The 10,297-nt window shown below is 42.9% G+C and overlaps 1 non-coding gene across 1 annotated transcript; it reads left to right on the top strand.

The window, feature by feature from the left end:
• Positions 1-2,480: 2,480 nt before the first annotated feature.
• LOC114672907 (small nucleolar RNA SNORD95) lies at positions 2,481-2,548 on the top strand. Its single transcript, XR_003723436.1, has one exon. It is a non-coding gene; the product is annotated as a small nucleolar RNA SNORD95 (small nucleolar RNA).
• Positions 2,549-10,297: the final 7,749 nt, after the last annotated feature.

The following is a 10,297-nucleotide window of genomic DNA, read 5'->3' on the forward strand; positions in this document are numbered from 1 at the left end:
AGAGGCAGGATTTGAGTGCAGATTATGCTCTTTCTACAAACTTGCTGTTTCCTTATGATATATAGCTGGAAACTGTAGGGGTCCTTAATGCCAGCCAGGGTTGGAACAACTTAGCTGAAACTGTCATCCCCTGGTTTTGGATACATTTAGCAGTTGCTCCATGTGCTGGAGGTGCCTTATATTTAAGATCCTAAGCTTTAGCTATTTTGGATATTATTTAATTTACAAACAAGACTGGCCTGTTGCCTTGGGAATTGCAAATGCAAGGAAAGAATTGGACTCAGTAGTGTTTGCCTGCACATAACCTAACCAAACATAGGCTGCCTTATTCTGATGCATTGCCTCCTTCTTGTTTTTCTAAAAAGATTCACTAACCCTCTGCCAATATGATAAGTGTTGGGGGAAATGAGTTTCTGAATTGTCATTCTAGGAATTGCCTTTTGCAGCTGAAACTTCACCACTTAGTTAAGCCCTCCCTTGCCATCTGCTCGGCTCCAAAACTGCTGCAAAGGTTGAGAGGAACTGCTAAAATTACAAAAAACCGTATCTATGATAGAAATTCCATGGCATGAAATCTTCTCATTTTTACATCTTGTTGAACACTGGCTTCAGAGGACTATACTCTTAAGATCACCAAGGATACTGTCTTCAAAGGCAGTCCTTTCATCAACAGACGATTGTTCACAAAAATTCATCTGGACCAACCTCATAGTCCATGCTTGCAAACTCATCTCGTCCCCAGCTCTGGGGCCAACCAAGTCTGAGAGAATCCAAGGAAACCTGAATCACTTTTGACAGCTTACTATTATCTTAGTCTGTTGGTACATATGAAACTAACTTACACAGTGCTGGGCACACAGTAGGCGTTGTTCCTCAGGTCTAATTGGTAGATTTGCCCTCATGCTTATGAGCAAATTCATTATCTTGTGATCTTGTTCAAGAATCAACATCATTATCTTTTCTCTGCGTCTCCAGTCTATAATTTGTCAAGAACTGAAGTTTCTTTTTTTTCTTTCCTTTTTTTTTTTGAGATGGAGTCTCACTCTGTCACCCAGGCTGGAGTGCAGTAGTGGGATCTTGGCTCACTGCAACCTCTGCCTCCTGGGTTCAAGTGATTCTCCTGCCTCAGCCTCCCAAGTAGCACAGGAATGTGCCACCACACCTGGCTAATTTTTGTATTTTCAGTAGAGACGGTTTTACCATGTTGGCTAGGCTGGTCTTGAACTCCTGACCTCGGGTGATCCACCCACCTCGGCCTCCCAAAGTGCTGTGATTACAGGCGTGAGCCACCGCACCCGGCCAAGAACTGAAGTTTCTTTTATGATCACTTCAGTCCATGTAAAGGCCTGGCTAGGTCTTTCATACTTGCTTCCATGTCTCTCTAACTTTACTCATTCAGTATGAGTGTTTATTAGATAATTTTTGCCAGTGTTAATGCTTGTCATGGAGATCCAAAGTGTCATGTTCCCTAGAAGCAAAGATTGAGATGGGAATTCTTAGGCAAGTGATTTAGTGAGGGAATGCTGCAAAGGTAGGAGGGATACAGTATAAGGTAGGGGAAGAAGCAAGGCAATGATGTGATTTGATGGGGCACTATGGAAAGTGAATTATACCCATACAGGTTATTCTCCCCGTTAGCAAAGGTGCTGGGCTGTGACACCCCTGCCATCGCCAGTGATTGGCTATGGACCACCCGAGAGCAGGGATGAGTGAAAGCCCATGCAGACTCTCCAGATTCTCTAGGCCAAATGTATGAGCATGTGTACTGGTGAACACTGCTGTGTGATGATTTTTGTGTGTCTGGGCACTTTTGCCTTCTAAGGGCTCCTTCCTTCATTAAACAATATATTAAAAATTAAGTTGGTGGGGCTGGGCGTGGTGGCTCATGCCAGTAATCCCAGCACTTTGGGAGGCCAAGGCCGGTGGATCATGAGGTCAGGAGATCGAGACCATCCTGGCTAACACGGTGAAACCCCGTTTCTACTAAAAAAATACAAAACCTTAGCCAGGCATGGTGGCAGGCGCCTATAGTCCCAGCTCTTTGGGAGACTGAGGCAGGAGAATGGCGTGAACCCGGGAGGAGCAGCTTGCAGTGAGCCGAGATCGAACCACTGCACTCTAGCCTGGGCGACAGAGGGAGACTCCGTCTCAAAAAAAAAAAAAAAAATGAGGTTGGTGGGCTGGGCATGGTGGCTCACACCTGTAATTCCAGCGTTTTGGGAGGCTGAGGTGAGCAGATCACCCGAGCTCAGGAGTTGGAGATCAGCCTGGCCAACATGGTGAAACCCCATCTGTACTAAAAATACAAAATTAGCCGGGAGTGGTGGTGTGAGCCTGTAATCCCAGCTACTTGGGAGACTGAAACAGGAGAATCGCTTAACCCAGGAGGTAGAGGTTGCAGTTAGCTGAGATAGCGCCACTGCACTCCAGCCCGTGCAATAACAGAGAAACTCCATCTCAAAAAAAAAAACAACAAAATTAGGGTGGTGATGACCCCAACATTCCGTCTGAATGCCTGTGCTGAAACCCAGAGGCGGTTTCTGAACCACTGCATAAAAAAGCATTAAAAACAAGTTTTATGACTGCATTGATATACATATGAATATAATCCAGGTTGGATTATATTTGTTTATTTATTTTTAGATTTTGAAAGAGATTAAAACATTTTCATGGGTTTCTAAAAGCATCATGGGACCTTGGCTTTGTGCCTACTGTGTGTAACGGATAAACTGGCTCTGTTAGTGAAGGTGGAATCATTGGAGAGCCAGCCCCATGTGGTTCACGGATGCTGGAGTGCCAAGTGTGTAGCTGGTTATGTGTCTGGTCTTTCCTTCCATTTGCTACTTGCCTGGATTCCAACTAACCCTATCACCTTCTTTCTCTAAAGTCCATGCTCTTCTGAGACTGTATTGGGTTGAACAACAGTGTCCCCCCAAAATTTATGTCCTCCTGGAACCTCAGGATGTATCTTGTTTAGAAATAGAATCGTTGTAGATATAATTAGTTAAATTTAGGTGAATGTCCTGAATTAGGGCCCTAAATTAAATGACTGGTGTCCTTGGAAGTGGAGAGAACACAGCAGCGTCACAGCCATTGACTATGGAGGCAGAGATTGGAGTGATGTAGCCAGAAGCCAAGGAAAGCCAAGTTTCCCAGCAACTATCAGAAGCTAGAAGAGAGGGACGAACAGTTTCTTCTTTAGAGCCTTCAGAGGGAGCATGCACCTGCTGACACCTTGATGCTGGATTTCTAGCCTCCAGAGTGATGAGAGAATAATTTTTTTTTTTTTTTTGAGATGGAGTCTTACTCTGTTGCCCAGGCTGGAGTGCAGTGACACGATCTTGGCTCACTGCAAACTCTGCCTCGTGGGTTCATGCCATTCTCCTGCCTCAGCCTCCTGAGTAGCTGGAACTACAGGTGCCCACCACCACACCCGGCTAATTTTTTGTAGTTTTAGCAGAGACAGGGTTTCACCATGTTAGCCAGGATGGTCTCGATCTCCTGACCTCGTGATCCACCCGCCTCAGTCTCCCGAAGTACTGGGATTATAGGCGTGAGCCACCACGCCCGGCCTAAATTTTGTTGTTTTAAGTCACCTAGCTTGTGGAACTTTGATATGGCAGCCCTAAAAACTAACACAAAGTATCTCTGCAAATGTCTTGTTTGAATCTTAGGCCTCTCTGGCTTTGACTATCTGGGTACTGTTGGGCCCAGACTCCTAAACTCTTTGCCCATTACTTTCTAGAGCTTGCTGTCCACTTCCCAGCACAGATATTTAAACCTGCAGTACTGAAGAGCAAGCAGAGAATTGTTCAGGTCAGAGAAGTTGCCAAGGTAGCTTTCACCCTACCAGAGTAGCTCCCTTCCTTCATTTCATCACACTTACATCAGCAGTGCTGGATGCCAGAAGAAAATGTAACAATGTCTTCAAAGTTCCAAAGAAAATTATTTGCTTTTGAAGACAGGAAGAGGACAGGAAGAGAGGTGCACTTGTTTAATATCTTTCTCTTATCCCCAATTCAGAAAGAATAGCCATAAATACCCGGTCCCTAAAACTAAATCTTTCCTAGTTTTTAAGCTATTTAACAACAACAAAAAATTGGTTGAGAAATACAAGCAGGCCGGGGGCGGTGGCTCACGCCTGTAATCCTAGCTCTTTGGGAGGCCAAGGCAGGTGGATCATGAGGTCAAGAGTTCAAGACCAGCCTGGCCAACATGATGAAACCCCGTTTCTAATAAAAATACAAAAATTAGCTGGGCATGGTGGCGTGCGCCTGCAGTCCCAGCTACCCGGGAGGCTGAGGCAGGAGAAGAGAATTGCTTGAACCCAGGAGGCAGAGGTTGCAGTGAGTTGAGAACACACCACTGCACTTCAACCTGGGTGACAGAGCAAGACTGTGTATCACACACACACACACAAAAAAAAAAAAAAAAAAAAAGAAAAGAAAAAAAAGAAATACATGCAGATATGAAGATGATATGCTGCAAAATCTCATAGACTATGTGTTACTTGAGGAGAAGGACCATATCTTTTTACTCAGTGCTCAGCATCTAGTACAGTAACTGGAATATCATAATTTTCCAGCTATGGCATTGATTACCAAACTTATTTAGCTCACATGGGTTACTGGGCAGATGTCCGGAGCTGCAGCACATGCACAAACCCTGAAGTTGCATCATTTGAATAGGATCTTGGTTTCTTTGGTGACATGTGTGAATGAATACTTATGTTCTCCAGGTAGTACCTCCTGGTTTGATCTTGAAAACTCTTGAACAAGTCTTCAAGATCAAATACTCTCCACTTATCTGTTGATATACTTGCCCTTTAGATATAGTAAGAATTCAGGAACACCAATACAAAGTCAACATTTGACAAAGGAAAATTTTTGTAAGTGATTTAACACACTTTATTTCTAGTAAGTTTTTGGATATGAAAAGTAATTTTAACGATTTACTGAGTACTTAGTATAAACTGGGACTATGCTAAGCACTGTCTATGTAGCATGTCACTTAATCATCATAACTAGCCTATGAGTTTGTAAATTATCATTGTTTTCTTGGTGAAAAAATTGAAATATAGATGGATTAGTAAATATGCCTATATGTGGCAAAGGTGGGATTCAGATGGTTGCTTTCCTAAATGAAAAACACTGTGCCAGTCGGGCGTGGTGGCTCATGCCTATAATCCCAGCATTTTGCGAGGTTGAGGCAGGTGGATCACCTGAGACCAGGAGTTCGAGACCTGCCTGGGCAACATGGTGAAGCCCTGTCTCTACTGAAAATACAAAAATGAGCCAGGTGTGGTGGCGTGTGCCTGTAATCCCAGCTACTCAGGAGGCTGAGGCAGGAGAATCGCTTGAACCCAGGGGGCAGAGGTTATAGTGAGGTGAGATCCAGCCACTGCACTCCAGCCTGGGCAACAGAGTGAGACCCTGTCTCAAAATCAACAACAACAACAACAAACAAAACAAAAACAAAAACAAAAACAAAAAACACTGTGCTGATGAAGCTGCAGCTTTAGTGTACTGAAAATCATCTAAGGGAGTTTAGGCCGGGCGCGGTGGCTCACGCCTGTAATTCCAGCACTTTGGGAGCTGAGGTGGGTGGATCACGAGGTCAGAAGATTGAACCATCCCGGCTAACACGGTGAAACCCCGTCTCTACTAAAAATACGAAAACTTCGCCTGGCGTGGTGGCAGGCGCCCGTAGTCCCAGCAACTCGGGAGGCTGAGGCAGGAGAATGGCCTGAACCCGGGAGGCGGAGCTTGCAGTGAGCCGAGATTGCGCCACTGCACTCCAGCCTGGGCGACAGAGGGAGATTCCATCTCAAAAAAAAAAAAAAAAAAGAAAAAAGAAAGTCATCTAATGGAGTTTAACAAAAATGCAGATTGTTAGGTTTCACTCCTAGAGAATCAATGAGTCTCAGGCTCAAGAATCTGCATCTTTAACTATAACCCCGGTGACTTGGATCAAGTGGTCCATGAACCACACTTTGAAAAGTACTGCTCTATACTATGAGATGCCAAACACATAGTGTGAATTATTTTGTATCCAACAATATTTTATTCAATACAAGTTTGCCCCTTGTGGATGTCTCGCTGTTCCTGCACCATTCATTGTAATGACCTTTCTTTCTCCACTGCTTGTGGTTTCATTTTTGTCGTAAATCAAGTGTCCGTATGTACTCAAGTTCTAGGTATGACTCTCCTATTTTATTCTCTCTATATAATCCCTATCATCATCTGTTGTAAACACACTTTGAGAAATTCTTCTGTGGATCAAAGGGCAAGAAACCTTGGAACACCCCATGAGTCATTTTATGAGTGGGCATAATATCAGTAAAATTTAGAGGTGGTCATTTAGAAAGCAGTGCCCAGCATTTCCTGGAATCCTCATGTAAATACATCCATATGATCTACCAAATACAATTTCTGATGTTTTCAGAAATCTGTGTATAGTTCAGTAATACCCAGGAACTACTCTGTTTCCCTCTTCATTTTCATTGCTTTCCTTCCCCAAAACCTCTTTTGCCAAATCAGTAGTACAACATTTTGGAAAACAAGTCCTTTTTTATTAAGAGCACCTTATCTCACATTCAAACATCATCAGGAAAGAAAGATAAAATATAGACTTCGTAGTATTTATCTCTCAGCTGTTGTACATTTGAACAAAGGTTTCACCTCCCAGCGATTTGCTACTGCCTCAAATAGGGTACCTGTTGTAAGTGTAGCTTGACTGAGTTCGATTTAAAAATGAGAAAAAAGGCCCGGTGTGGTGGCTCACACTTGTAATCCCAGCACTTTGGGAGGCCGAGGTGGGCGGATCACAAGGTCAAGAGATTGAGACCATCCTGGCCGACATGGTGAAATGTCATCTCTACTAAAAATACAAAAATCAGCTGGGCATGGTGGTGCACGCCTGGAGTCCCAACAACTCAAGAGGCTGAGGTGGTAGAATTGCTTGAACTCAGGAGGCAGAGGTTGCAGTGAGCCAAGACTGTGCCACTGCACTCCAGCCCAGACTGGCGACAGAGCAAGACTCCATCTCAAAAAAAAAAAAAAAAAAAGAGAAAAAAACCCCTCGATATATTGTACATACTTGTTCCCTGGAAAAAGAGACTTCTGTTTAAATGTAGTTTAATACCAGCAAAGTAATTTTGTCAAACAAGCTCTTAAAAACAACTTTTAGGCCAGGCACGGTGGCTCACGCCTGTAATCCCAGCACTTTAGGAGGCCAAGGCAGGCGGATCATGAGGTCAGGAGTTTAAGACCAGCCTAGCCAAGATGGTAAAACCCCGTCTCCACTAAAAATACAAAGCTTAGCCGGGCGTGGTGGTGGGAGCTTGTAATCTCAGCTACATGGGAGGCCGAGACAGAAAATTGCTTGAATCCGGGACGCAGAGGTTGCAGTGAGCCGAGATCGCGCTACTGCACTCCAGCCTGGGCGACAGAGTGACACTCCATCTCAAAAAACAAAACAAAACAACAACAACAGCAACAACAACAAAACAAAAAAATCTTATTTTTATAATATTATATAAAACAAGTTAAAAAGATTGCATTTGTGATGAATCACAGGTGAGGAAACTGAGGCACACAGCTGTGAAATTACTTAGCTAAAACCATGAAGGAAATTGTATAAACAACAGGAGATTTCACTGCATTGCTTTTCAGTGAGTTCTGAGGTTGGAGGCAGTCACCCAGCTGGATTCCCAGGGAGGGCAGCAGCTTTCCATTAGAAATAGTTCAGGCTCGCAATACCAAGTTTCCATTTATATCTGTAGTTGTGGATAGTCAAGTGGTGACCCAGCTGGTCACAGGAAAAGTGTGTGGGCTAAATGAAGGGTTGCTATTCGGATGATTACAGTATCACTACCTCCAATTCTGAACACTAATACCTCAACAGCACAGAAAGGGACTTTTTGTTTTGTTTTGTTCTTCAGTGTAGGGGGTGTGATGGCCTCAGAATGAGTCATGTTATGTGGTATATACCATTTCTCCATTCTCTGTCAGTAAGAAGCCCAATAACTAAGTGTTGAAAGAATTTCAATTACTCTGTAGCCAACTGCCCAGCACGTGGGACCTCAGCTGATGAACTGATGATCAACTGGGGAGAAGCAAATAGGTTTGGAGACTTAAGAAGTCACCGATAGCTACCATGCTAATGGCAGAAGTGCATGGGCCCTCCTCTTTCTGCTCAGACAGCATATTCTCTACTTTTCTTTCTTTCTTTCTTTTTTTTTTTTTTTTGAGACAGGGTCTCACTCTGTCACCCAGTCTGGAGTGCAGTGGCATGATCTTGACTCACTGCAACCTCCACTTCCCAGGCTTAAACAATCCTCCCACCTCAGCCTCCCAAGTAGCTGGGATTACAGGCATGTGCTACCATGCCCGGCTAATTTTTGTATTTTTAGTAGAGATGGGGTTTTGCCATGTTGGCCAGGCTGGTCTCAACTCCTGGGCTTAACTGATCCACCTGCCTCAGCCTCCCAAAGCGTTGGAATTACAGGCGTCAGCCACTGCGCCCAGCTTCTCTACCTTTTGAGCATAATTAGCTGAAAATTTCCTCCAGTAGTGTGCATGATTATCCCAATGACTGGTACTTTCTCTGTGCTAGTCTAGTCATATTTTATCGTCATATTAGAAATAAAGGTCATTATGTTAATGGTTGAAGTGGATGTTTTTGGTAGCCATTGTCCCAGACGGGGGAGTGGGCAGTGCTGGGGAACAGGATGGTGAGTCATATCTGTAAGAGAAAAGGAAATTCCCTTTGAACATATTTCTCAAGCTTCCCGGATAATATGGGTTACCTGCAGTGTTGGTTAAACATACAGATTTCCAGGCTTTTCCTTTGGAGATGCTGATTCAGTAAGATTGAGATATGTCCCTGGAACATGTATTTTTAACAACCATGTGATTTTTGTCATTAGAGAAGTGTGGGAAGCACTACCCTATGAAGTATGATTTTGAAAAAGTGGTCAGAGACCGGGAGTCCCGGATTCCCAAATATCCACCATCGTTGCCTTGGAGTATTTCTCTCTTTCTTACCACTTTCTCAAACCTCCACTGTCTACCTCCCACTAATTACCATTCAGTCCCACCTGGTTGTCTTATTCTTACCTCAAATTTTATCGTGTCCTCATCATTTCACCTCTATCAGCAATTTTCATTTCATTTCAAGTCAAACCCATTCTACACACTGAGTCACAGTGGCACCAAGTGATTTGCTAGTCCACCCTATATCACGCTCTTCAAACCTTTTTACGTTTCCACATTGCATTTTCTGCATAGACTGCCTTCTCTCACTATTCAGCCCATTGCACTTCTGTTTTTTCTTCAAGAGTTCATACATCATTTCCTTAGGGAAAGCTGGCTAACCATATGCAGAAACATGAAACTGGACCCCTACCTATCACATAGACAAAAATTAACTCAAGATGGATTAAAGACAAATGTAAGACCTCAAACTATAAAGTTTCTAGAATAAGATCTAAGAAATTCCCTCTGGACATCAGCCTTGGCAAAGAATTTATGACCAAGTCCTCAAAAGCAATTGCAGCAAAAATAAAAATTGACAACTGAGACCTAATTAAACTAAAGAGCTTCTGCACAGAAAAAAAGAAAAAGAAAAAGAAAAAAAAAACTATCAAAAGAGTAAACAGACAACCGACAAAATGGCAGAAAATTCTCAAACTATGCATCTGATAAAGGATTAATATCCAGAATCTATAAGAAACTTACATCAACACAAAAAAACCCATAAATCCATTAAAAAGTAGGCAAAGGACATGGACAGATACTTCTTAAAAGAAGACATACAAATGGCCAACAAAAATATAAAAAAATGCTCAGCATCACTAATCATCAGAGAGATTCAAATCAAAACTAGAATGAGATACCATCTCACATCAGGCAGAATGGCTATTAGTAAAAAGTAAAAACACAACAGATGCTGTCAAGGCTGTGGGGAAAAGGGAACGCTTATACACTGTTGGTGGGAATATAAATTATAGGTTAGTGCAAAGTAACTGCAGTTTTACTGCAATGGCAAAAACCTCAGTTGCTTTTGCACCAACCTAATAGTTAAGCCACTGTGGAATCAATTTGGAGATTTGTCAAAGAACTAAAAGTAGAGCTATCGTTTGACCCAGCAATCCCATTACTGTATATATACCCAGAGGAAAATAAATCATTCTACTAAAAAGACACATGCACTCATATATTCATTGCAGCACGATTCATAGTAACAAAAACATGGAATCAACCTGGGTGTCCATCAGTGGTGGACTGGATAAACA

Source organism: Macaca mulatta, chromosome 15, assembly GCF_049350105.2.
Source record: "Macaca mulatta isolate MMU2019108-1 chromosome 15, T2T-MMU8v2.0, whole genome shotgun sequence".
Taxonomy (NCBI): Eukaryota; Metazoa; Chordata; class Mammalia; order Primates; family Cercopithecidae; genus Macaca; species Macaca mulatta.